The 27,862-nt window shown below is 42.8% G+C and overlaps 1 long non-coding RNA gene across 1 annotated transcript; it reads right to left on the bottom strand.

Moving 5' to 3' along the window:
- Positions 1-1,073: 1,073 nt before the first annotated feature.
- LOC127530106 (uncharacterized) lies at positions 1,074-27,551 on the bottom strand. The gene is made up of 3 exons (XR_007936639.1): positions 27,151-27,551; positions 17,440-17,550; positions 1,074-1,134 (listed from the first exon to the last, which is right to left on the bottom strand). It is a non-coding gene; the product is annotated as an uncharacterized LOC127530106 (long non-coding RNA).
- Between the last annotated feature and the right edge of the window lie 311 nt (positions 27,552-27,862).

Here is a 27,862-nt window from a genome sequence, read left to right as displayed (position 1 = left end):
AAAAATTGATGAATGAAAACAATCTATTTATTTTCAGAACATGTTTATTCCAATACAATACTAAAGTTAGAGTCAACTCTGGTAGCACTGAGCACAATATTAAGCATAGATGATCAGATACAAAGGAGGAACCATTCTTGGATGTGACAAAAAACCACAGTTTCATGAATATGAGAGTAAGTCCCCATAAATACTGCCTATGAATATTTCAAAATGAAAATCTATCAATCTGTTATATTAAACACTTTTTTCATCATATCATCCTTAGAAACTACAGACTACCTCCATGGCATATGGTGTTAAGAAACAACTCTAGACTGAAGGCCAGTCAATTGTCATCCACACATACTTCTACAGGACATTTTAGAGTCATTAAATAACCTAACATGATTGTCTTTGGGGTGTGGGAGAAAATCCAGAGTACACACAAATATGACAAGAACATACAAACTCCACAGAACCTGAACCCACAGCAGTGCAAACCCATATATCAGTATGAATGAACATTAAGCAATGAATTAGAAGAACTACCAGAATAATTCAAATAACATTCATTTACTCTCTTATACTGTGTGTATTCTTATTAGAATAGTGCTTCTAAGTTTTATTAAGCTCAGCTCTGAACCACAATTCACATTCACTTTGCTTTTGGTAAGTAAGCTGTGTTAGTTCTTTATCTTCACTTTACTTTTTCATCAGCAAGTTCAATATGCAACTAAACATATGCTTAAAAATTTAGAGAAAAAAGAAGCAAAACATTTTACTATAATTATTTTACTGAAAATGAGAAAAAAAGCAGAGGTCACTTCAGCCATATTTTTTGTCTTGACTTCTAGCTAGTGAGCACCTTATAGGTTTATTACTGTCACATGTCTTATAGCACTGTGTTAGACAGTTCAGTATGCAGGGTGAAGAGGTGACTTCATATTCATAATGTAGTTCACTGATGGAGTTAATCAAGGCCTCAGTTAGAATACATCTAATAACACAATACATAGTGGAAAGTTAAATGAATTCTAAAGACAGCATTTCATCACTAAACATTTGAATACAGTGGATAAATTAGCAGTTACCTGCTGTTTGCTTGCTGGAGCACTAAGAAGATCCAAGAGTCTTCTAAGGTCTGAAGTCTCTCTGTTATTTTGGGGGAGAAAAAAATGTGATGACAATCTGAACATTATTAGCACCAGAGAAATTAAAACTACCATAAAGTATATAAAAGGAATTCATAAAGTATTTAAACACTTTATTCTGTTGTAGATTTCATTTTCAATGAATACATTTGCCATAATGCTAATCAATCTAAATTCAATAACCCATAAAGTGAAACTTTTGTTTTCAGAAAGGTTTACAAATTCATTAAAAATCAAAAAACTAAAATCTTTCATTCATATAAATATTCAGTTCTTAGGTAAGACTCTACAAGTTTTGCACACTGAATCTGGGCAGTTTACCCCATTCTTCCTGGCAGATCCTCTCAAATTCCATTAGACTGGATGGAAGGGTTCTGTAAACTACCGTCTTTAGGTCTCTCCACAGCTTTGGCTGGGCCACTCAAATGTATCTGGAAGCCACTCCAGAGTTGTCTTGGCTGTACGATTTAGGTCATTGTCATGCTGAAAGGTGAAATGTTTCCCCAGTATGAGGTGGTCTGGAACAAGTTTTTTCAAGGACCACTCTGTATTTGGCTGCATTTATCCTTCCCTCAATTCTGAATAATCTCCCACTCCCTACACCTGCGAAGCACCCTGTTGCACAATGCTACCACCACCATGCTTCACCGTAGGGATGGTATTAGGCAGGTGATGAGCAGTGTCTGGTTTCACCAGACATAGTACTTGGAGGTCTTCCCAAAGACTTAATTTTTCTCTCATTAAACCAGATAATCTTTATACTCCGTGCCCTTAGAGTCCTTTAAATTCACTCTGGTAAACTCCAAGCAAGCTGTCATATGCCTTTTACACAAGAGTGGCTACCGTCTAGCCACTTTACCATAAATCCCTGATTAATGGAGTGCTGCTGAGATAGTCATCCTTCTAATGGGTCCTTCCATCTCAACAAAGGACATCTGAAATTCTATTAGAGTGATCATTGGGTTATTGGTCTCCTGCCTTACCAAGGCCATTTTGCTAAGTTATTAAGTTTGGCTGGATGGCCAACTCTAGGAAGAGTCCTGGTGCTTTCAGACTTCTTCCACTTCACAAGTGTTGAAGCCACTATGCCCCTGGGATAAAGTAAAAGCTTTAGAAATGGTTTTATCCCTTGCTATGATCTATGCCTCACCACAATTTGATCACAGAGGCCTACAGAAAGTTCCTGGACTTCATGGCTTGGTTTTTGTCCAGGCATGAAATGTCAGGTATGTGCCATTCTGAACAATGTCAGATAAATTCAGTTTGACACAGATGGACTCCAATCATGTTCTAGACACATCTCAAGGATAATTAAAGCAAAAAGATTATACCTGAGCACAATTGATAGTGCCATAGCAAAGGGTCTTCCATAAATGCCTATTTTTGCAAGTCAGCAAAACAATAGGTAAATATGAAATATCTATTAAATCTATATTAATATAGACACATATACTCTTAACATTACATAACATAACATTCTCAAAACTGTTTTATCTAATTCAGGATTGCAGGGAAGCTAAAAAAAAAAGGTAACAGCAAAGTGGGAATCATCAAGCAGTCTAACCTGTGTTAGAGGGAAGTAAACATGGACAGAGAGAGAATGTGCAAATTCTACACAGATAATAAAACAACCATGATTTGAACCAGGATTCATGAGGCAACAGTGGTAACCATAGTGCCACCCAAAATAAATATTCAAAATTCAATAAACTAACATAAATATGCATATATACTGTACATACATACTGTAACGTGTGAGTCCCTGTCTTGCACCCCAAAACACGAGGCTGAGTCTCAGTACTTTAGCAAAACCAACTTTATTCAGTTTAAAACAGGAACAGCACGGTTATTTACCATTCTCCTATAAACAGACACAGCAGTCAGACAGGGTTGTGGTCATGTTAGTAGCCAAATAATACTGTTCCCTGCCTTTACAATATTCCTTGCATCACCCATTAACGGCAGGTGCTCAAAGCGCAACCTCAATCAACTTGGATTTCTTTTTGCAGCCAGCTGCTCCAGGGCTGGGAGGCTGCGGTTGCCCCGGCAACCTAGACTGTCTTCCATAGACACGCCAATCGCGTGTCATCCTATTGGAGGGAGCCCCAAAATAGTTTAGAAACCTTACTATATATATATTATCCTCTTTAACAAAATCCCTGTGTGTGTCCATGTGTCCGTGTGTGTGTGTCTTCTGGTGAAGTGCGCATGCGCGGGGCATGGTGCGATGCTTCAAAGGCCGCCTGACGCGTCACACAAGACAGAGAGGGCGGGACCTATAAAATATCACGCGGCCGATCCAATCGGATTTCGGTAAATGAGGTGAGACCTAAAACATAACGCACGAAAAATCCAATCGGGTACTGAGACGCAGAGACCAGCTTCCCCAAAGAGGTGGGATTAATGTTTGTTGTTGTGAAAGTGTTCACTCTGAGGATGTCAGATTTGTGATTAACAAACTTGGCCCGGTAAAGTGTAAAGTGTTTTCCTAAATATACGAATTTTCATGATATTACAATAGGATGACTTTTAAAAGTAGATTTATTTTCACGCACATAAAATCCGTTGCTGGGGAGACGCCATACATACAATAATCAGCTGCACGCCAGCACAGATTAAAATACTTGCTGGTGAGATGTATTACTGTGAGAGAAAATTAAAGGCACACAATACAGTGATGCATATTACAGCCACATACAAGCCAGTATTACTGTAACAGAAAATAGACGGTCCTTTGCCATTTAATATAGACTGTTCCTACTAATGTTTATGCACTACTATTCTAGCTCCCATTATTGTAACAGGCCTAATGTCTAGTATATATATTGTAAGAATGGATGCTGTTTAACAACCGACTCGACACAGATTGGACACGGGAGGCACGTGTAAAATAAACAGACTTATATTTTTCTTCATCTGTGGGCTACGCCTTCCCCGTACCCACAGACACAACACAGTCCCAAGCACACAAGTAACAAAGCATTTCTCTTTCCTCTCTGGTACCACCACTCCTCCCAAACAACCTTGTCCTCCTCCACCAGACTCTGGCTGCTGAGTGGTGGTTGCTGGCTCCCTTTTATTGGATACCCGGAAGTGCTCCAGGTAGTTGATTATCAACATCCGGCTGCACTTCTGGGTAAGGCGAAACCAGTGCCCAAAAGGGGCCAGCCGCTCCTGTTGCAGCACCTTCTGGCGGCGCCTGCGGAACCCCACAGAGCTGCACACAACTTCAAACCCCATGAAGCCCTGGGGGAGTCCAAGGCATTGCTGCAACCCAGGGAGGCTGCCATCTAGCGTCCAGGGCGTGATACTGGGCTTCCCACTCTTGTCCCCCTGGCAGATGTGGTGAAGGGGTGTCCCGGCCAGGCATGGGTCCCGGCCATCCATCACAGGGCCCTTCCCTCAGATGAGTACCGAAGGGCTCAGCGGCACGTCCTGCGAGGGCTGGTCTTCTCCATGTTGGGAAGACGGCGTCATCCTGCTCGCAGACCTGTCCTGTGGAGACAAAACTGGAAAATTGGGAGGAGATGTTCCGACGTCCTCGTCTGGATGTCCTCCAGGGACAATCCCTCCAGCCGTGTCCATATTCGCGGCCATATTCGCAGCAACGTCGCTCCCCTTTACTCCAAACACTGCAGGTGTGGAAGCAGGACGGGAATTCCTGCCTCAACGTCTGCTCAGCTGAGGACTCGCGGCGTCTCCGCCCCTTCGCAGCGCAGCCCTCCACTGCCTTTGAGCAGACGGGCTCACGCTGCGTACTGTCAGGAGGATCCTGTTTCTTTCTCTGGGATCTCCTCTTGCTTTGGGGTGCGCTGTCGGTCTGGGTCCCCTTATGGGGAGATGTAGGACCCCTTACTGTCTGCACCCCTTTGGATGCCCATGAGACTTATGCCAGCAGCCGTGGCAAGGTTGTTTGGTAGCCAATATCAATCCGCTGCCTCCCTGCACACTGTCAGTCATCGCAGCTGCGTCTCTTGTAGGAGGCGGGGCCGCCTGGCAAGCAATACTGATTCCTACCGCTGCTGCACTCCGCTCTCCTCTTTCATCTCTGGCACAGACCTCGTTTACCTGTACCATCGCATCGGTCAGGCTGGAGGAATCAGCCCTGCGTCGCTTCGCCCACTTCAGGATGGCTCCTATCGGCACTCCGAGCTTCTTCTCTAGCCCTTCCCTGAAAAAGAACTGCAGGGATAGGATGATGCCCTCTAAGTCCCATGCAGCCCGAAACAGGTCAATTTCTCCGCGAGCCACCCAAGCCCTGCATTCCTCCCAGCGCCCCCTCCGGGTGTCTCTCGGGATTGGGGTGGAGATTCGGCGTCTCCGTCTCTGCGCTTGTATCGACGTGGGATTGATACACATCTTCCATCCCCTTACCAGTCAAAGGGAGGCTTCCCTGCTCCTCCGTGGAAAATCACTGTGCTGGGGAGATCGTCCGGGCCTCCGTCCTCTGAAGGGCGTCCGAGGCCGAAGAAAATACTCAGGTCGGCTTCACTCTCCCCAGAGCACACTCAGCCGACACACCATGGATGCACGTCCTCCGGGCACCAATGGGTATCCTGCCCTTCGGCGTCTAGGAGGCAGGTAGACAAAAAAGCAGAGTAACATTCTCTGGGCCCCATACCACAGGGCCTGTCACCTACCTCCTGCTGCAACCCATGTGCCGGCCAGCATGGCGGCATTGGGCGGCCGACCTTTGAGTCCGCCCAGACCTTCTCTTCCCCATCAGTACAGTGTCCTTTGAGGCTTCCTGGTGGTTAAGCCCGCGGCTCCCTGCCGCGTGTGCGCGCTTCAGCGTGCTGTCGCGGGGTAACGTCTTCTACGCGGCTGTGCTGCGCCTGTGCCTCACACTGCTGTGGCGGGTCCTTACACAACTTTTTTATGCAGGTCCCAGCCCAAATGGACGGACCGGAATCCTGCTGGCTACGCCAGTGTAACAATAGTGCTATATAGCGCCTGACCCAGCACAGATTACACTCAGAGGCACGTATAAAACAACACAAACTGTTTATTTTTCTTCCCCCGTGACCCACAGGCAATACACAGTCCCTATTAAGCACTACTAATCACCACAAAATACGCCCTTCCAGCATCACCACTCCTCCCTTTAAGCTTTGTCCTCTCCTCCCGAATTTGGCCACTGAGTGGTGGTGGCTGGCCCCTTTTATAGCCCACCCAGAAGTGTTCCAGGTGCTTGACCACCTGGTTCCAATTGCACTTCCGGGTGGGGCTGATGATTTGTCTAACTGGGCTGTGGAATCCATGCAGCACCCCCTGGTGGCCACCCCTGCTCCCAACCGGGCTGTGGAAGATTCCATCTCCCATGGAGCCCTGCGGGAGGCTGAGGTATCACCGTCGACCAGGGAGACTGCCCCTATTTCTCCCCTGGAACATATGCAGCAGGGGCGTCCGTCACAATATATACTGTATACAGTATTATATATATATATCTGTATGTATATATGTGTGTATATATGCATATATATATATATATATATATATATATATATATATATATATATATATATATATATATATGTATACACACATACATTTTATGATAAATATGCATTAATATAACTACATAAATATAATCAAATCTACAACAAATGTAAAAATCCGTTACATTTTACATTTTAAGTGTGTTGCTGCATAGACTGTGTGGGTAGTTCTAGCTGATAGATGTGATTGCCTGCACTATAACAATCAAGAAAATATTTTTCTACCGATTTTTGGACACATTTTTGTGTCACAAAAAGAGGAATGAAGCATCAGTGTATTGCAGGACACGGTCAGTTACACCAAGGCCTCCGTACAGCCACCAATCCATCTCCTGCACATATATATGACTGGAGAAAAATCTTTTAAAAATTCATGCAGATGCGCAAACTTGACATAAACAGGGTCCAGGCCAGGACCTGCAGCCCGCCACTTGAAGCATGAGACAGCAGCAATAACTAGTGTAGGCAGATCACTCAATATGGAATGAAAGAGGGATTTTATGTTGTCAACATGTATCAACTGAAAATACTACAGTTACCAAAATGATTCCAATGTTGTAAAGGCTTGATTCTGAAATGGAAGTTTAACAAAATGATTTGGAAATGCCATCCCACAGTTAAATGCATTTTTGCTATAAAGATTCTGTATATTATTGGGTTACTTGGCAACTGTAAACTGGTGGGTGTACACATGTGAGTGTATTCCGAGATGGCCTCGCTCCCATCCCGGGTGATTCCTACCTTACACTTAATGTTTCAATAGTGGCGTACAAGTCCCTAGAATATTCAATTGTATTGAGATTTTCTTTTTTGGATACTGAATGGATGGATGATAGAACATAAATGATATGAGCAACAATTCATACTGTCAAAAAATTAAATAACAAAGCAGCAAAGTAAATTGCTGGGCTGAAAACACAAACTGTCTACAATAACCTGATAGGCAGTGTGCATAATGTTACCATCATCTTGTTCTAAAACATTTTGATTATTTAAATGGCTGGCATTCCAATGTACAGTTAATGTGAGAATTCCATTCCTTCAAGAAGACATTCATTTTTTTCTTTCTAAATGTCAGTAAAGAGCACTCTCATCTGCATGAGTGCCTTTGTTCTTTTGGTTTCTTATCTACATGGTGTATCAGATGTGAAAATACAGTATGTGTCTGCTTTGTTCTCTGAAGTGAAACCAGCTAATTGGCTTATCCTTGTCACAGCTGCGATAATTTAAAAATAAATACAAACAACCTTTATTTTATGTAGTCTTTGTAAAGAAAACCTCTTTGAAATAACCATTTTCAATTTTTCATTCTTAAAGCAAAACACAAAATGTCCCTAACAGGAATAATAACTGTTTACTGTTGCATACAAGGAGTGAGAGTGACAGTATGGGTTAGCTCGATGTTTCTGTTGTGTCCAGGAGCATCTTGAACCCTCCATCGTCTATAATGTAATCAAGGTATGAGCCTAGCAGATGAGGACACATACAGCCAGACACGGAGTAGGAGTAAAAAGGTGCTCAGTGCTTTTATTAAAAGCCATTCCAAATAAACCGTGTTCAAAAAGTGCAGTGCAAAAGTCTTTCATAAATAAATATATCCATAAAAAATGTCCAGTGGAGGTTAAAAATCCCAAATAATAAATCCATTAAAAGCAAGGTTAAAATCTCACAGGAGGCAGGAATCTGTCCTTTAAAATCAAGTCCCCAGAGTTTCCCTTTTAAAAATTAGCGTCTCTCCGGCTTACCCAGCTTGGGTCCTGCAGCCTGGAAACATGTCAAACCAATAGGCACAGCTGACCTTTCACGGGTATGGGTCCCTGCACTCCCATGACTCCAGCAGGGCTCCCAATCCGAACCCAGCCTTAGGTCCCTATTGTCCATGGTTCCAATAGGTCTCCCCATCTGAGCCTCGCCAACTCCTGTTGTGTTCCCGGACTTATTTGGCGAGTTGCACCATCCAGCACCGTATCACTCCAGTTCCCTCAACAGCTCAGCCAGAGAGACTCACTTCAGCAGCCCCTGAGCATTGGCCACACACTCTCTTGAGGGCTCTCCTCATGGCTGTCTGCTTTCTCTCTCATGCTCACTATCACTGGCACCCTCCCGTCTTCCTACCCCTGCTCCCAAAGCCCTCGCTTTCTCTCCCTCCTCTCTTTAACCTCAGTTCTCTCTTCTTTCTGTTGTTTTTACTCTTCCCCTTGTGTCACTTGCAGTCTCCTTTATTCTATGCTGCCAAATTGGGTATGGGTGCAAGGAGCCATTCCCTCCGCAGCATCATTGAGGCGTCTGACTGAGCCGCCCGCCTCCACATGTGTATACAGCGTGGCCAGCCAGTTCTCCAACTAACCACAAAGCGAAACGCACCCACACACACCTGCACCCAACTGAAGCTTGCACCTTTTCTTGGTACGATTATTTATTTAAAACGGGCCACTTCTTTTCTAGCCGTGGACCTGCTATACCACAGTTAGCACCTTATGAATTATACCAGTTAACAATTGAACATCTCCCATTTGCTCTCAGAACGACTCAACAAAGTGTTCAAATAGCAGCACTTCATGTCGACTCCAGCGTGTATTATACAGTGAGGAACAAAAGTCTACATACTCTTATTAACATCAGAATTTTATATGTCAAAGAGGCTTCAATTAAACATATTGTGTCAGATCACCTCATCCATCCATCCATTGTCTCCCGCTTATCCGAGGTCGGGTCGTGGGGGCAGCAGCTTGAGGAGAGAAGCCCAGACTTCCCTCTCCCCGGCCACTTCTTCTAGCTCTTCCGGGAGAATCCCAAGGCGTTCCCAGGCCAGTCGAGAGACATAGTCCCTCCAGTGTGTCCTGGGTCTTCCCCTGGGCCTCCTCCCGGTTAGACGTGCCCGGAACACCTCACCAGGGAGGCGTCCAGGAGGCATCCTGATTAGATGCCCAAGCCACCTCATCTGACTCCTCTCGATGCGGAGGAGCAGCGGCTCTACTCTGAGCCCCTCCCGGATGACTGAGCTTCTCACCCTATCTTTAAGGGAAAGCCCAGACACCCTGCAGAGGAAACTCATTTCAGCCGCTTGTATTCGCGATCTCGTTATTTCGGTCACTACCCATAGCTCATGACCATAGGTGAGGGTAGGAACATAGATCGACTGGTAAATTGAGAGCTTCGCCTTCCGGCTCAGCTCCTGTTTCACCACGACAGACTGATGCAGCGCCCGCATTACTGCGGACGCCACACCGATCTGCCTGTCGATCTCACGCTCCATTCTTCCCTCACTCGTGAACAAGACCCCGAGATACTTGAACTCCTCCACTTGGGGCAGGATCTCGCTACCAACTCTGAGAGGGCACTCCACCCTTTTCCGGCTGAGGACCATGGTCTCGGATTTGGAGGTGCTGATTCTCATCCCAGCCGCTTCACACTCGGCTGCGAACCGATCCAGAGAGAGCTGAAGATCACGGCCTGATGAAGCAAACAGGACAACATCATCTGCAAAAAGCAGTGACCCAATCCTGAGCCCACCAAACCGGACCCCCTCAACGCCCTGGCTACGCCTAGAAATTCTGTCCATAAAAGTTATGAACAGAATCGGTGACAAAGGGCAGCCCTGGCGGAGTCCAACTCTCACTGGAAATGGGTTCGACTTACTGCCGGCAATGCGGACCAAGCTCTGCCACCGATCGTACAGGGACCGAACAGTCCTTATCAGGGGAGCCGGTACCCCATACTCTCGGAGTACCCCCCACAGGATTCCCCGAGGGACACGGTCGAATGCCTTTTCCAAGTCCACAAAACACATGTAGACTGGTTGGGCAAACTCCCATGCACCCTCCAGGACCCTACTAAGGGTATAGAGCTGGTCCACTGTTCCGCGACCAGGACGAAAACCACACTGTTCCTCCTGAATCCGAGGCTCCCTCCTCTCCAGGACACCTGAATAGACTTTTCCAGGGAGGCTGAGGAGTGTGATCCCTCTGTAGTTGGAACACACCCTCCAATCCCCCTTCTTAAAGAGGGGGACCACCACCCCGGTCTGCCAATCCAGAGGCACTCTCCCTGATGTCCATGCGATGTTGCAGAGGCGTGTCAACCAAGACAGTCCTACAACATCCAGAGCCTTGAGGAACTCCGGGCGTATCTCATCCACCCCCGGGCCCTGCCACCAAGGAGTTTTTTGACCACCTCGGTGGCCTCAGTCCCAGAGATGGGGGAGCCTACCTGCTTCCTCATTGGAAGGCATGTTAATGGGATTGAGGAGGTCTTCGAAGTACTCCTCCCACCGACCCACAACGTCCCGAGTCGAGGTCAGCAGCGCACCATCCCCACCATATACAGTGTTGACACTGCACTGCTTCCCCTTCCTGAGACGCCGGATGGTGGACCAGAATCTCCTTGAAGCCATCCGAAAGTCATTCTCCATGGCCTCCCCAAACTCCTCCCACACCCGAGTTTTTGCCTCAGCAACCACCAAAGCCGCATTCCGCTTGGCCTGCCGGTACCTATCAGCTGCCTCCAGGGTCCCACAGGACAAAAGGGTCCTGTAGGACTCCTTCTTCAGCTTGACGGCATCCTTCACCGTCGGTGTCCACCAACGGGTTCGGGGATTGCCGCCACGACAGGCACCGACCACATTACGGCCACAGCTCCGGTCAGCTGCCTCAACAATAGAGGCACGGAACATGGCCCATTCGGACTCAATGTCCCCCACCTCCCTCGGGATGTGGTCGAAGTTCTGCCGGAGGTGGGAGTTGAAGCTACTTCTGACAGGGGGCTCTGCCAGACATTCCCAGCAGACCCTCACAACACGTTTGGGCCTACCACGCCTGACAGGCATCCTCCCCCACCATCGAAGCCAACTCACCACCAGGTGGTGATCAGTTGACAGCTCCGCCCCTCTCTTCACCCGAGTGTCCAAGACATGTGGCCGCAAGTCCGACGACACGACCACAAAGTCGATCATCGAACTGAGGCCTAGGGTGTCCTGGTGCCAAGTGCACATATGAACACCCCTATGCTTGAACATGGTGTTCGTTATGGACAATCCGTGACGAGCACAGAAGTCCAATAACAAAACACAGCTCGGGTTCAGATCGGGGGGGCCATTCCTCCCAATCACTCCCTTCCAGGTCTCACTGTCATTGCCCACGTGAGCATTGAAGTCTCCCAGCAGAACGAGGGAGTCCCCAGAAGGTATGCCCTCTAGCACCCCCTCCAGGGACTCCAAAAAGGGTGGGTACTCCGAACTGCTGTTCGGTGCATACACACAAACAACAGTTAGGACCCATCCCCCCACCCGAAGGCGAAGGGAGGCTACCCTCTCGTCCACCGGGGTAAACCCCAATGTACAGGCTCCAAGTCGGGGGGCAATAAGTATACCCACACCCACTCGGCGCCTCTCACCGGGGGCAACTCCAGAGTGGTACAGAGTCCAGCCCCTTTCAAGGAGATTGGTTCCAGAGTCCAAGCTGTGCGTCGAGGTGAGTCCGACTATATCTAGCTGGAACCTCTCAACTTCGCGCACTAGCTCAGGCTCCTTCCCCCTCAGAGAGGTGACATTCCACGTCCCAAGAGCCAGCTTCTGTAGCCGAGGATCGGACCGCCAAGGTCCCTGCCTTCGGCCACCACCCAACTCACACTGCACCCGACCTCCTTGGCCCCTCCCATAGGTGGTGAGCCCATGGGAAGGGGGACCCACGTTGCCTCTTCGGGCTGTGCCCGGCCGAGTCCCATGGGTGCAGGCCCGGCCACCAGGCGCTCGCCATCGAGCCCCACCTCCAGGCCTGGCTCCAGAGTGGGGCCCCGGTGACCCGCGTCCGGGCAAGGGAAAACGCCGTCCAAAATTGTTTTTCATCATAGGAGGTTTGTTTAACCGCTCTTTGTCTCATCCCTCACCTAGGACCAGTTTGCCTTGGGTGGCCCTACCAGGGGCATAAAGCAAACCCCTCCACCACGATAAGGTGGCGGTTAAAGGAGGGGTCAGATCACTTTTAAACTTTAAAAAAGATTTTCAAAGAAAAGCAAATGGATTATTGGTAACACTTTAGTTTAGGTACTAGGGGTTGAATTTTTGGTTTTGTTAAGTTTGATTTGATTGTATGGATTACTAACTAACATAGCAGAAATACCCGGTGTTGCCCAGGAGGAAAATAAAGTGGTTTTTTTTGTAATTGTTTGAGAAAAATATGATTTAAAAAAACACAGAACTTTAAAAATAAAACTAAATTAATAAACAATAAAGACTCACCAATGTGCTTGTCTTGCGGTCTTGTATGTATGTTATCATCGAGTTGACGCTCGGAACCGGCCAACTCTATTTAATTTCAAAAGCAACAGGGGCACGGTGGTGGTCAAACAAAGAATGCTGGTAGTCACCTCCAGTTCGCCTTGTGGTGGTCATTCCGAGTGTCAACTGGATAACAGACAAACTTCCATGATAATATGGCTTTCGTGAACTTTTCCCTTCAGTATCACAGTGAGCCCCTTTAGAGATCAGATTCGGGTAAAACTTTCAGAATGACTTCAATGTCCCTAGATACTAGGTGTCATGTCATTTCTTAACCTACTTAATCTAGACCAGGGAAATGGCAGGAGCCTATCCCAGCTAGCCTAGGGACAAACCCTGGATAGTGCGCTAGCCCATCACAGTGCGAACAAACACACTCACACACCCAACACACATTAAGGCCAATTTAGCATCGCCAATTCACCAAACCTGCATGTCTTTGGAGTGTGACAGGAAACCGGAGCACCCTGAAGAAACACGTGTGGACATTGGGAGAACATGCAAACTCCACACGGGGATGACCTGGGACACCAATCCTAGATTCCTTACTACAAGGCAGCAGCACTTCCACTGTGCCACCAGGCCATCCAATACTAAACATAAGCAAATAAATGTACTGAATACATACAAAGTAATAAAATAACAAATGACAAAAATAGCAGAAAATGGTGTTCAGCTGCAATAAGGCCCTGACATTGCTTTAAGAAAACAAATTTGACTTTGTTTAAATGACAGTTTGTAAATGTTAGTGGGACAGATGGTTGGAGCCTGAGACTTGAGCAGGTGAACAAATAATATCTGTGTGCCAAATGAGAAAACAGGAACAAGGAGCACACAAAAGGCTTGGCCATAAAGAGATAACTTAAACATTGGCAAAATAATGAGAAGGGGCAAGGCAAACATCCAACTTGATATGGCTGCCTTCGTGAGCACTACGTTTTATGGAAGATTTTCTATTAAAAGTTTGGTTTACCAAGAACATTTACACGAGGGCAGGACACATGCCCAACAAATGTCACCAGTCTCATTCAGTTAATTCTTCCAAAATAACATCAAATCGAGTTGTGAAGGTTGCTAAAGTCCTGCTGTCTGCCACACTACTTGGTAACTTATTCCAACTGTCTATGGTTCTCTGTGTGAAGAAAAACTTCATAACATTTGTGCAAAATGTACCCTTAACAAGTTTCCCAATATGTCTCCAAGTTCTTGTTGAATTCATTTTAAAGCAACAAACACCAGCAGCTCTGTAAAATGTGCAATGATCATTTAAGAGTTTGTAAAAGGAGAAGAAATTAATTTCAAAGATATTCAAGAAGGAAAAAAAAAACATGTCAGCCATTACTGAAGATGTCTCGTAATGAAACAGACAAAATATATACAGTCATGGCTTCAGAACAGTCAGCTCAGCCATGATTTCAAATCACTCTTTAAATTGGCTTATTTGTGAGCAAAGTATAATAAACTATTTTTACTTAATATCATACCACTTACGCCAAGTTCCACTATAAAGTGCCCTAGAAGAGACAAATAAAGTCATGTGTTACAAGAGACAGGCCAAAAAGTCTGCATCATCTTAAAACAGCTCGGACAGCAAAATATAAGTTTATTTTTTAATTTTGGCTGTTCTGTATTTTGAGTTGGATGTGCTCCTCAGGCACAGATTCACATTTCAGCTTTAACGTCAGTCTCCAACTTCAGCTGATAATAATGTCCCAATGGCAAGTTAGACTGTTATTTATTCACATTTTCTATAAGAACATATGGGTTCAATATGATTTCTAAAATTAAACTGTTGTTACTTGTTATTTAAACTACTTAAGTGCACTGTAATATGTCTGTTATTCATTAAATATATTGTGTGGCCATTCCAGGACATCGCTAAAAAACAGAACAGAATAAAATAAAAAACTACAGTACAAGTCACAAGCTTACAGCATGTACCATATTTATACTCTGAGCGTGTCCGTGTCCCATGTGTCAACCAACAACACAAGGATTTGGATGTGATACTGCCACTAACTCGACATCTATTTGCTTTAGAAAGGTGGAGAACTATCTGGAGGACCAGGACATCTCTTCTGCCATGGATTACAGTCACTCCACCCCTTCTGCTTCCACACCACTATATAAACCACCTGATCCAGGAAGTCCTCATCTATTCTGCACAATGACATGCAGAGGACAAACAGGTGGAACATTTATCAATTGGAAAATGGATCAGAACCTAGTACACCAAAGCCTAATCATAAACCAGAAAGAGGTCAGAGAGAGAAACCACAGAATTGGAAACCAGAAAGTTGAAAAAGAATACGCGTTTCGCTTAGTAGAGTTCTTATCCTAATTACGGATATCAAAAGACTCTTTGGGCCGGATTTGAAGGGTCATACTTGATGACGCAAGGCACCTCATCGTGCTATGCAACTTCCATGGCACTAATAGGAATAGCAACATGATGGCACCTGATTGTAAAAGAAAATAATGTCACAGTACCATGAATAATAAATTAATCATTACATTCAGGAAACATGTAACTGTAAGGAAGCAACAACAACAATTTATTTCTTGCATAGCCCAAAATCACACAAGAAATGCCTCAATGGGTTTCTGACTCCCTAAGAAGACAAGACAAAAACTTGTAGGGAAAGGCAATTCAAAGAGAGACCCCCTTCCAGGTAGTTGGGGGGACCACACAGAATGGTGCTAAGGCTGTGTGGTGTAGTGGACTTCCAATCCCACTACTGACACTGTGTGACAATGAGCCTGTGCACCAATTGGAAAACCGAAAAGAAATGGAACCAATTCTATCATAAATGTTGTAAATTCCTTCAGGTAAAGGTGTCAGCCGAATAAGTAAATTTAAATGTGCTAGTGAAAAAGCAGCCAAAATATTCAGGTAAAATATTTTTCTAAAAAATCAATTTTAAGAGAGAGTGAAAGATTTTTCAATTTATAACATCGTCTATCTGGACCTTACCTTTGTGAGGAATGGAATTCACTGAAGAGCAAAACACACATCAACATTGACATATCCTACTTTTTCATTACTGTTTCCAACAGTTCATTATGGACATTAAACGGGGTCACCTGCTGTTGCCCCAATCATTCTTTAATGCCACCGCATAATAGATGCCAAGATTTTTTAAAAGCTTGTTGAGGAGCAAATTAGATTAAACAGATTGAGATAACAGATAAATGGACGATCTCTCCTAATCCATTAACAGCTGTGTTTGGTGTACCTCCAGATGGGCTTAAAGTGGAGAAGGACAAACAAACTGTAATTGCCTTTACTACACTATTGGCACATTGACTTATCTTGTCAACTGAAAGAATCGTTGCCCACCTCTTTAGTTGGTGGGAAACTGATGTTACATATTATTTGAAATTGGAAAAAAATCTAATTCTCACTCAAAGGATCTGTTTAACTTTTTTAATACCTAGCAGGAGTAAATCAATAACATTTTAGAATAAGCATTTATATTGTGGAAAATGACTCTCTCCCTTTCTTTCTACTCTGGCTGTTGGCCTTGCTTTCCTTCTCATGGGTGGGGGCCGATTTGAATTTAGCTTTGTCAAGTTTGACTCGCTTATTGAATAGAATGTTATTTGCTTTTAATAAATTCAATAAAGTGTTAAAAAAAGATAAATGGAAGATCTACAGGTTGATTTAATGAAGTTTGCATTGTGATGGACAAAATGGCTTAAGAGAAGATCAATGAAAATGTGCAACATGGAATAAAATGATAACCTGTGATGCATGGTTCAGAAATCAAATATACAACACTTTGAAATGACAGACTGAATGGTTTGATAGGTGCACAGCTACATAAAGAAATTGCTCTTTGCCATTGCACATGATGAATGAGCAGAATGCAATAATTACACACAAGCTTTCTTATGGCAAGTTTAAATGTCATGGTTTATTAACCAAACTGTAAGCACTGGGGGAAAAAAAATCAACAAGCACTCAGTGCTTGCAGTTCATGGCCACCTAAAAATTACTGGGTCACCATAAATCAGTTGACTCGCTTCCATAGAGTAATGGAACGTTACAAGAATTCTGCACCCCTCAAGATTCATATTGTGTTGTTTAAAATCAGCGTCTTATGGGACTAGGCGCAGCACACTCACAGGATGTGGTGGTATCTCTGAGGGTCAGTGGTTAACCCTGCCTCTTGGCAGCTATGTCCATCATTACATCCCAGACTAACAGACGGTGAAAGGGCTCAAAGAAAATGTCATTAGTGTAACCAAAGAGAGAAACAACATCCAAATCATATCAGCTGTCCTCAGCAAAAAAGGCTCCATTTCTAGACATATTTCATTATTGACCAACAGAAGAGTGACAGGCTAAGAGACTAAAAACCAACTCGATATCTGCCCATACTAAAAGAGAGAGCCTCCTTGACATGACTGGAAGTACACTCGACATAGGCAGTGCTTCTCATCTCTTCACATTCATTGGCTAACTGCTCCACCAAATGACTGTGTAGTCTTCTTATTTTAGGTCTGTTCTACACTGCTATCACAATCTTACCTTTCAACGCTGTCTTTTGCTTTCTTCTCACTTGTCTTGTCAGTTTTTTTCACCTTTTTGTCTTGATCAGGCATTGTAGAACGGCAGGCTGCCTGAGTTTATAGTTCATTCCTAAAACATTGATAAAGAAAGCTTACATTAAGATCATCCCACTTTATTAGTTACACTGTTTAAATAGAAGATTCATTAAGTGTGTAGTTAACACTGTAGTTAATGCTTCTGTTTCACAGATCCAGTGTCTTGGGGGCCCTCATTCGGATCTTGTCCATGTTTGACGTTGCACATTCTCTCCACCACTGTGTTGGTTTCCCTGCCACACTCCCAAAGACATGCTGGTTTAGTTAATTGGCCCTGTGTGAGTTTGAATGTGGGCTGTGTTTGTGAGCGGTCCTTGTGATGGACTGGTGCCCTGTCCTGCCATGCCTTCAACTATCCATGAACATTAACAAGCGGTTTCGATAATGATGATAAAATATGAGGAGGAGTAATCTGTATTCTTTGTTTAATTGGTTTATAAAAGTCCACCTTACATGTTGGACATGTGAGATTGCACCTTATGTCACAACTAGACAAGGAACGCCTGGGAAAGCCCCCAAAAATAAGTGGCGATGAGACAATCTAAGCTACCTCAGGGCACATTTGAAAAATACATGACCAAAATTTTTAATCGAAATCAATGCATAGGAAATAAAAAATTTTCATGCAATTACTCTCTAGTGGATTTGAAGTTTTTAAGTACCGGTACTCCTTATGCTTTTCTGCTTCCTAATACCCTCTGTTTTTGCATAAAGTACCAGTCATGTTTTGGATAAAAATTGGTACCTTTTTTTTTTACAGTTAAATTAATTTTAAAATACAGGTAAGATATTACTAGTATTTCTAAGGGCTATTACTGCTTTGAAGGAATATCAGTTACCTTGTAGCCCATCTGAATAAAATAACAGGTTACAGCTGTGCTAATGCAAATACAAAGGATCGGAATCAGAACACTTTATTAATTCCAAAGGAAATTACTTACATTACAACTGTATAGGTAGGCAAAGCCACAAGGAACACGAAGAGCAAATATAAAAAAATCTATATATATAAAAATGGAATGGGTGGGTCGTCGGGTGGGCCTTTTTTTCATTCCGTCGTTTTTTCGACGTTTTGAAAATGTAGAATGATTATTTGATTTTTTTGTTTTTATTTGATCGTGTCTATGTAGCCGCCGTCGTAATAAAGTATCGCTAAAATCGTCATTTATCGTAATTTATTTTTGACGTATAACGTCGCCGTCGTCGAGGTCAGTGATACCACTGCAAAAAATCTGCTTACGGTTGAAAGACACGCCCTACTCACTGGACAGTTAAAAACACCAATCAAACTAACGATGACATCAAGTATTACCCAATCAAAAGTAGGAAAGGAGGCATCTTCATAAAATGCGTGTGGGGTGATTTGCATGAGACGCTGCTTTAAAAAAAAAATTATAAAAAAAATACGGGATAAATCCCGTCCAGTATTGATTCAAAACGGGACGCGCAATTTCATTCTCAAACGCGGCACGATTCCGTATTTTAAAGGACGGGTGGCAACCCTACAGTGCCAGGTAACCACCCATACAATCACATTGTGATTCAGACTAGGAATGCAATGAATGTAATTACCCCGATCTACATACAAGGCGAAAGTCTTGCAACATTCAAAGATGATGGTTTGGGATAAGTACACCATACAACATAAAAGAGCTTATGAAGCCTTGAACCGAAAAAAGCAACATCTCAGAGATCGTAAAAAAAAAATAGGAGCTAATGTCGTTTTACTCGCTGTAGATTTTAGTCAAACATTACCAGTTATTTCACGAGGGAGACCAGCACATCAACTCAATGCGTCTTTAAAATCCATGCTTCTCCCACGCTCGGTTATATGTCGCGTGTTCTCGGGTAGGTGCACCAAAAAATTTATACATTTAAGCATGTAATGGGCAAACAAAAAATGAGGTATACCCGAAGGCACAGCAGTAGTACTTAATGTAACTTTACTTCTTAAATGTTAATGTTTTACTGTTTAATAATTTATACGCTTCTTATATGTTGTTCAAATTCTTTTATCAAAATACCACTGACAGCACAATGCACGATAACATCGAGTGAATACACCATACGCATCCGCCCACGGCTGCCCTGCTGTGCGCAGATAGGACTTGATTGTACAATAAAATAAAATAAAGATAAAAAGACTAAAACAATCATCACCCATAAAGCGGATAGTAGACGTGACGTACTATATGTGTACCACATTTCAAGTGTATAGGTGCAACGGTTTGCGAGCTACAGGTCATTTAAAATCCTGGACAGACACACAAATTGCCACGGTAGCAAATTACAGAAGAAGATTTTACTGTTTAATAATTTATATTTATATGAAATGTGCTTCTTATATATTACTTCATATTCTCATATGATAATGATGTTAATGTTTATATTGATTTCTGTGTTATTAAAACTGCATGTATGTGTGTATATGTATATATATATATATACGAGCTGTATATACCCGGCGTTGCCCAGGGCAGAAGTAACCTAATCGGTCAAACACTTACATATATACCAAAGTAAACCTAATCGGTTAAACAGCTTCATATATACAGAAGCGAACCTAATCGGACAAACAGCTAATCTATATACATAAGCAAACCTAATTGGTCAAACAGTTACATAAATACAAAAGCAAACCTAATCGATGAAACAGCTTCATATATACAGAAGCGAACCTAATTGGTCAAACAGTTATGCATGTGCAGAATAATTTTACAAAGATTATGCGTGTTAACAATCATTAAAAAGAAAAGATTGAGGAACTCTTCTTCTATATGTGATGAAGCTGGATGAAGCTGACTTGACGAAGACGTAGGTGGCATAGATTGGTTTTTCTAAAACAGAACAAAAAAATGAGTATCTATTACTATTTTAAATTAGAATGAAAATGAGAACCTTGATTAGAGATAGATTATCCGTATTAAAATATGTGCATGAATAAACTTTTGGTAACTCTCTAGCAAAAGTTTATTCATACAAATTGGCATGGGATGGCTTTGTGAAAAAGTAAAAATTAGATAAAAATAAATTGAGAATGCGTACTTCGATTTGACTGAGATTATCTGTAATGATGAAAAAAAAGTTTAGTATGTTTTTTTTTCCATACGGGAAGGATGTAAAACCTTACATAGGCACCCTTCAGCCCGTACTGAAGGGTACTGTCAAGATTCTTACTGACTAAAAAACACCCTTTTTATTCCACAGCTACCCCAAAAACCACTATTAGGCATTACTTTGGGGTGGCAGTAGTTTAGTTATGAAACAGCTGGGTCCTGAAAAAAATCTGTCTTATTAGTGGCTTCATCACATATAGAAGAACAGTTCCTCAATCTTTTCTTTTTAATGATTGTTAACACGCATAATGTTTGTAAAATCATTCTGCACATTCATAACTGTTTGACCAATTAGGTTCGCTTCTGTATATATGAAGCTGTTTAACCGATTAGGTTTACTTTGGTATATATGTAAGTGTTTGACCGATTAGGTTACTTCTGCCCCGGGCAATGCCGGGTATATACAGCTCGTAAGCCTATAAAGTAAAATAGAATTTCCATCCATCCATTTTCCAACCCGCTGAATCCGAACACAGGGTCACGGGGGTCTGCTGGAGCCAATCCCAGCCAACACAGGGCACAAGGCAGGAAACAATCCTGGGCAGGGTGCCAACCCACCGCAGTAAAATAGAATTTAAATATCAAAATAAACTACAATAAACCCTCATTTACTATGCTGTACATTTACACAGTGAATTGAATATAATTGATGCTATACATCTGAGTCTCTTACCAACTCCCTAGTTTACTAAACAGAATAGTAACACCGAGCAGGAAGTATTTCCCATCATAATATTGCACATATAGGTGAAATATTGCACATTTTGAAAACAAATGTTAAATGTTATTCACATGAGAAACAACAGATGAGTTATTGCACATCTAAGTAGTTGAAAAATGTTCTGGGAGATCCATTATGGAGAGAGGGAACGGCTTATTGTGTGGGTGAGTGACTAGAACAGGAACTATAGAGTCTGATGGCTAAGGGGAGGGAGGATTTCCCGTGACGTTCAGTGGAGCACTTGATGCTAGTCAGTCTACTGCTAAAAACACTTCTCTGTCAAACCACAACACTGTGCAGTGGGTGATTAACATTTTCAATTATAGACTGAAGTCTTGACAATGTTCTCCGATTTGCCACAGTTTCCAAGCCATCCAGTTTCTCTCCTACCATGGAGCCAGCCTTCTGAATGTTTGCTACCTTCATGCTTCATGAAGTTATTCAACCCTACTACTACCCATATGAAAAAAAAAATTGCTCCCATAGTTTCAGTGCACAGTTACAGGAGTAATCATCACAATTCAACGCTTCCACACTTTCACATCACTACTAGGGAAGTTTAACACACACTTCTTTGAGAATTTCCTGTAATTCACATACCTTGGTCAGTTTGGCTGAGTGAATTTCCTGTTTCAGGTCCTGCCACAGCATCTCTCTTAGGTTTAAGTCAGGACTTTGACTAGGCCACTTTTGTGTTTGGGGTCTTTGAGCTGCTACACAATCCAATGACACTTCAGCTTGAAGTCATGGACAGATAACTGGACATTCTCCTCAAGAATATTCCAGTAATGTACAAAAATCATGGTTTCCTCAATATAACAAGTCTTCCAGGTCCTGAGTCAGAAAAGCATCACACACCATCACACTACAACCCATGTTTTTGATGGTTGGTACTGTATGATATTCTTAATGCTGAATGCTGCATTAACATTCTTCATCCAAAGAGTTCTACTTTTGACTGTTTCTGTCCACTACACAATATTTCAAAGGGCTTCAGGATCATCATTTGCTTTTTTGCAAATGCAAGACGAGCACTGATGTTACTCTCCAGTGTTACTGTTATGTGAGGTTATTTTGAAAGAATTAAGTGGATAGGACTGGTGAGCTTTGTTGGGCTGAATGGCCTGTTCTTGTCTGGATTGTTCTAATGTTTTTGGATAGCAGAGGTTTCTGTCTTGCTGCTCTTTAATATGTTTCCTATTTTTATTTTTTTTCATCATGGAGACACCACCACAGACCATGGCTAAGGCTAAAGAGGCCCGCAGTTGTTTGGATGTTCTTCTGCGATACTCTGTGACTTCTTGAATGAGTGGTCACTGGCCCCTTCTGGGAATATCCACCACTGTTTCAAATATCCTCCATTTGGAGATAATTGTTCTCACTGGGGCATAATGGAGTCCCAGGATCTTAGAAATGGTTTGTAACCTTTTCCTGACTTCAACAACCTGTTTCCATGTTACCACATATACCAGGAGAATATGTAAACTCGACAAAGACAGTGACTGGGTTGGGATTCAAAACAAGACTGAAGAGGGGTGATGCAGCAAAGCTAACCACTTTGCCTCCTTGACTGCAACTTGTTGCTTTGAAACATTTATTTTAATAAGAGCATTGAATGTAATTTATAGTACATTTACCTGAAATGTTTGAAAATATATCTATATACTTAATAAGGTTTCTGTTCAGTGCAGCTGTCAGACATCTTGGGGACCTTGTAAATCTCAGCTTATATTTTTGGATATATAAAGCAAAAAGGATTAATAGATGATTTATTTTAGAGAGTGGGGGGTGAAAACAAAATATGCAGATGATGAAGTCAATGAGTTACAGGAAGGAGGACTGGCGTGAAACTGAGAAATGGCCGATTCGAGACAGAAGGGCACCAAAACCTCACTGAACGCCTAACGCACTTCCGCAGCTAGTAAAAGACAAAACATTACAAATGTGTAGCAGAGTGTGTGCTTTCTCCCAGACTTCCAGTGGTCTTTAACTAGAAGTTTCGATTCCCCACCATGATATACTTAGGGACTTTGTCCTGTTTTTGGCACACTGACTAAGTTATATTTTCTCATTTTATTTTTATAGGTCTTGTCTCAAAAAAAAAAAAAAAAAATCAAGCTGCTTTTTTTGTTTTTAAAGGAATGCATCATGCCACAGTGTCTGCTTCTAAAGAGTTCCATATGTTACACCACAGTTTTTCTGAAGTTAGCTTTCCTTCCTCTCTAAATTGAATTTTATAGTTAATGCAAAACTTTTAACTTTCAGTTTGCTGTTCAGGTTACCACAGCTTTCAACTATCCGAATGATTTTTTTAATTCAACATTTAGAGATTTTCAGTTGTCCTACATGTCTAAAGCAATAGTGATTTTTATTGCTTAGGTATAAAGACTGAAGATCTAATTCTACTAAAGTGCAATAACAGGAGGTTCGTGGTCAAATTTAAGTTAAACCTAACTGACTTAACCAGCCAGGAAAATCTGAAACAGTCCATCAGATGACAAAGTGGCTAAGTGGAACATTAAGTAGCATTGGTGTCTTACACCTCTGGTAAACTGGGTTCAAATTCTGACCGAACCACTAACTAACCAGACGGGATACTCACCACAGCTCAGGGCTGGCAGCTGCTAGTTGAGCCGGTGGGGGCGGCTCAGGTTCCCAGTTGCCGTCACAATAACCACCCTTAGGCCAGATAATGTCCTGATGTCCGTAAAAATAAGGCAAGTGGTCATGCTGGAACTGACCATGCCCTAGGAGAACCAAATGAAGTAGGCAAATGAAAAGAAGAAGGAAAAGTATGAGGATCTGCTCAATGAATGGAGAAGGAATGGTTGGTGTGCTCAATGTAGGCCAATTGAGGTGAAATGCAGAGGCTTTACTGGCCAATCCTTAGACCCCTTGGATGCATTGTGGCATCACAGGCCTACATATTAAGAAAGATATCAAGAGGATCATGGAGACTGCAGACAATGCTTCCAGATGGCTTTGGATCAGAAAAGGTGATCCATGACCCACAAAGCTTATAGGACATATGCCAAGGATTGATCACCCCTAGTCGTGTAGCCTAGGTAAAGGAGTCTCATGGTTAAAGACCCAAATCACCCAATGACCCTAGGTTCCATTACTGAGGATATGTCTAGGGTGTATCAAGTGATGTACAGTATATTAGAACAAGAGTTTGCACATACTCCCCAGGTCTGCTATGGATTTCTTCCTACATCCTAAACCCTGCAATGGTCAGACATCCAATCCAAGGTAGGTTAATGACCTATCTAAAGTTTTATGTATGGATAAAACACAAGACAGACTTAAACAGACATTCAGTCGACTCATCATGCTCAGAAAGACTTCCTTTGAGTCTTTGCCGCTGCAAATCATTCAAATATACTAAAGATGTCCAAAGTGTTTGCCAAGTCGGATTTAACGCGTAGCAGAGTGAGACTATTAAGTCTTTCCTAAGCCTCAAAAGAACATAAATCATTTTTAATTCCTTTTATATATGAAACAAATCTGTCACTGCTGCTGTCTGAAAATATTCAGGGTCAAGTAAATGTGAAATGTAATAACATTACATAAAATTCTTAAATGAGCTCAACATAGTTCAGCACTGGAGGATCAGAGTTTGTTCTAGCACAGTAGCATTGGGCGCAAGATAGGAAGACCCTAAGGACAGGATGCCACCCCAATGTAAAGCACATTCACTAGTATACTCTTGCTGGCTCCATTTAAAATCAACCATCATCCATGCCTTTGGTATTTGGGAGGAATGTCAGGAAAGAAATTCACGTGGACATGTGGAGAATGTGCAAACTCCCCTTCAGATGTGTATTGCTGAGGATGTACACTTTAAATATTTGAACTGTGGTAGCTGCGATTGGCAGCCTCAAACCAGCATCATCTGGCTCAGAAGCGATCTCCTCGTAGCCACACAGAAACGGTCTCTGAACACTGTCAGTGCTGTGTTTCATTGTGAAGTCAGCTGACACCTCTGTGTCAGCCCCCACCTTTTCTGTGGCACGCTGCCAGCACAAAGAGCAACCAATCACAGGATTCAAAACCAAAATGCTTTTTTCGAGATGCAACAGAGCTGATGTGCTCTCTCCAGCAAGTTAAATATATTATGTACTGTACCATTTTTAGAATTTTTAACATTTTGTTTGTTACAAAAATCACTTTTTTTTAATGTTTCCATTTTTTTGTTTCGTCTTTATGTTCTCCATGTCATACATGCTAATAACGTATCAGATGCTCGCTTAATTAAGGGTCATGTACTACAATAGTCCTCTCAGTACTTTATTTTAAAACTAGCTATCCCCCATGGCTCCGCCCGCGTAGTAGTGAAACAGGACAAACTTTAAAAATCAATAAACAATCAGGTATCGCCTGCGGTGGGTTGGCACCCTGCCCGGGATTGGTTCCTGCCTTGTGCCCTGTGTTGGCTGGGATTGGCTCCAGTAGACCCCTGTGACCCTGTGTTCGGATTCAGCGGGATGGAAAATGGATGGATGGAAACAGGTATCGCTAGCTAAGCGGAGGCAAGGTACGCTTCAAACCGTGGTGACAGGTAGACCGACTCGAACAGAGGCTGGCGCGTGAGTGAAGAGAGCCCCGTCTGGCTCGTCACACTTCCCCCTCCCCTCGGCCTGCAGCCTCTGCCTTAGATTAGCGTGAATAAATCACTCCTACAAGCGAACTATGACACTTAGTGCAATGAGAGAAGTCGCAAAATCAACCGGAATGTTCAAGCAAATTATAGAAAATATCCCAATCTAAATCTGTTAAGTAGTTCTCTTACATACAGACGTTGGATTTTATTTATATATATATATATATATATATATATATATATATAAAAGAGAGAGAGAGAGAGAGATAAATGACTATTAAATGTTCACAATTTCAGGATACTGTTTTTGACTATGGTTCAGTGACCTTAGAATTGCATTACTGCTTTTTGCAGACAGCAAGGTCCTGTTGGCTTCACTCATTGGAGCAGCAGGGATGAGGATAAGCACCTCCAAATCTGAGGCCATGGTCCTCAGAAGAAAAAAGGTGGACTGTTCGAGTGGGAGGTGAGTTACTGTTTAAGTACTTCGGCGTCTTGTTCAGAAGAGAGGGAAAAAAAATGGTAAGATCTACAAACAGATACCACAGTTATGTGGTCACTTTACTGTTCCGTAGTGATGAAGGAGGAACTGAACCAAAAGGCAAAGCTCTCGATTTATCAGTCGATCTATGTCCCTACCCTCACCTGTGGTCATTATCTTAGGTTAAGGACCGAAAGAATGAGATTGTGGGCATAAGCATCCAAAATGAGCTTTCTCCTCAAGGTGGCTGAGCTCTCCCTTAGAGACAGTGTGAGAAGTAAAGACACCCGGGAGAGACCTGGAGCTGCTGACCCTGTGAATCAAGAGGAGACGGTTCAGGCATCTGATACTGATGCCTCATGGATGCCTCCCTGTGGTGGTTTTATGGGCACAACCAGCTGGGAGGAGACCCTAGGGAAGACCCAGAGCTCACTGGGAGGATTATAACTCCCAGATGCCCTAGGAATACCTTGGGATCCCACAGAATGAGTTGGCAAGTATGGCTGGAGAAAGGGAGATGTAGGCCTCTCTGCTAAGGCTGTAGCCCCCATGACCCGGTCAATTCTGGAGAAAAACTAACTAAATGACGATTGTGCAGGAAAACAATTGAAGACAGTTGAACTGGATGTTAATATTCAAAGCGGTTTTTGCAATTTTTTTTAAGATTTTGGGCTATTTGTAGCTTAGCAAATGTACAAGCCCAGGTCTCTTACCTTGTTCTACTTTTTAGGTCGGCATGATGAGAGTTTGGATGTTGTCCTCACCAGAAATCGGGCCCCACTTGAATATATTATTGCTGGGAATGGCCATCCAGTGTCTACAGGGAAAGATTCACAGTTTTAGCAGATGTCAATTGGATTTCATAGGAAGCAAAATCTATGGTATTAATATTAACAGGAAACCAGCTAATAAATCTGCACATGCATGACAGCTATGCATATTATTATATGTTATGTTCAGTCTTTGAATTACACATTAACACAACTAAAGTATGCCAGTCCACCCAACCAGCTATTCTTGAGGCCAGTTAATTTAATTGGGGGTCATGCATGTGGACGCTAACCACACACAAGCTGACTCACAATGGACAACGTAGCTCTACCAGTAAACCTAACATGAATACCTCTGAGCTAGGAGAAAATACTTGGAGTATCCAGAGAAAACCCCCAGCAGAAAGATGGGGAATATTAACAACAACAACAACAACATTTATTTATATAGCATGTTTTCATACAAATGATAGATAGATAGATAGATAGATAGATGTAGCTCAAAGTGCTTTACAAGATGAAGAAAGAGAAAAAAGAAAAATATAAAAATAAGATTAGGCGATACTAAGTAACAAAGAGTAAAGTAAGGTCCTATGGACAGGAGGACAGAAAAAAACAAAAAAATAAAAAATAAAGAGGGCTGGAGAAAAAAAAA

This window comes from Erpetoichthys calabaricus, chromosome 13, assembly GCF_900747795.2.
Source record: "Erpetoichthys calabaricus chromosome 13, fErpCal1.3, whole genome shotgun sequence".
NCBI classification, from domain to species: domain Eukaryota; kingdom Metazoa; phylum Chordata; class Cladistia; order Polypteriformes; family Polypteridae; genus Erpetoichthys; species Erpetoichthys calabaricus.
This window is presented reverse-complemented; position numbering and strand designations above follow the sequence as displayed.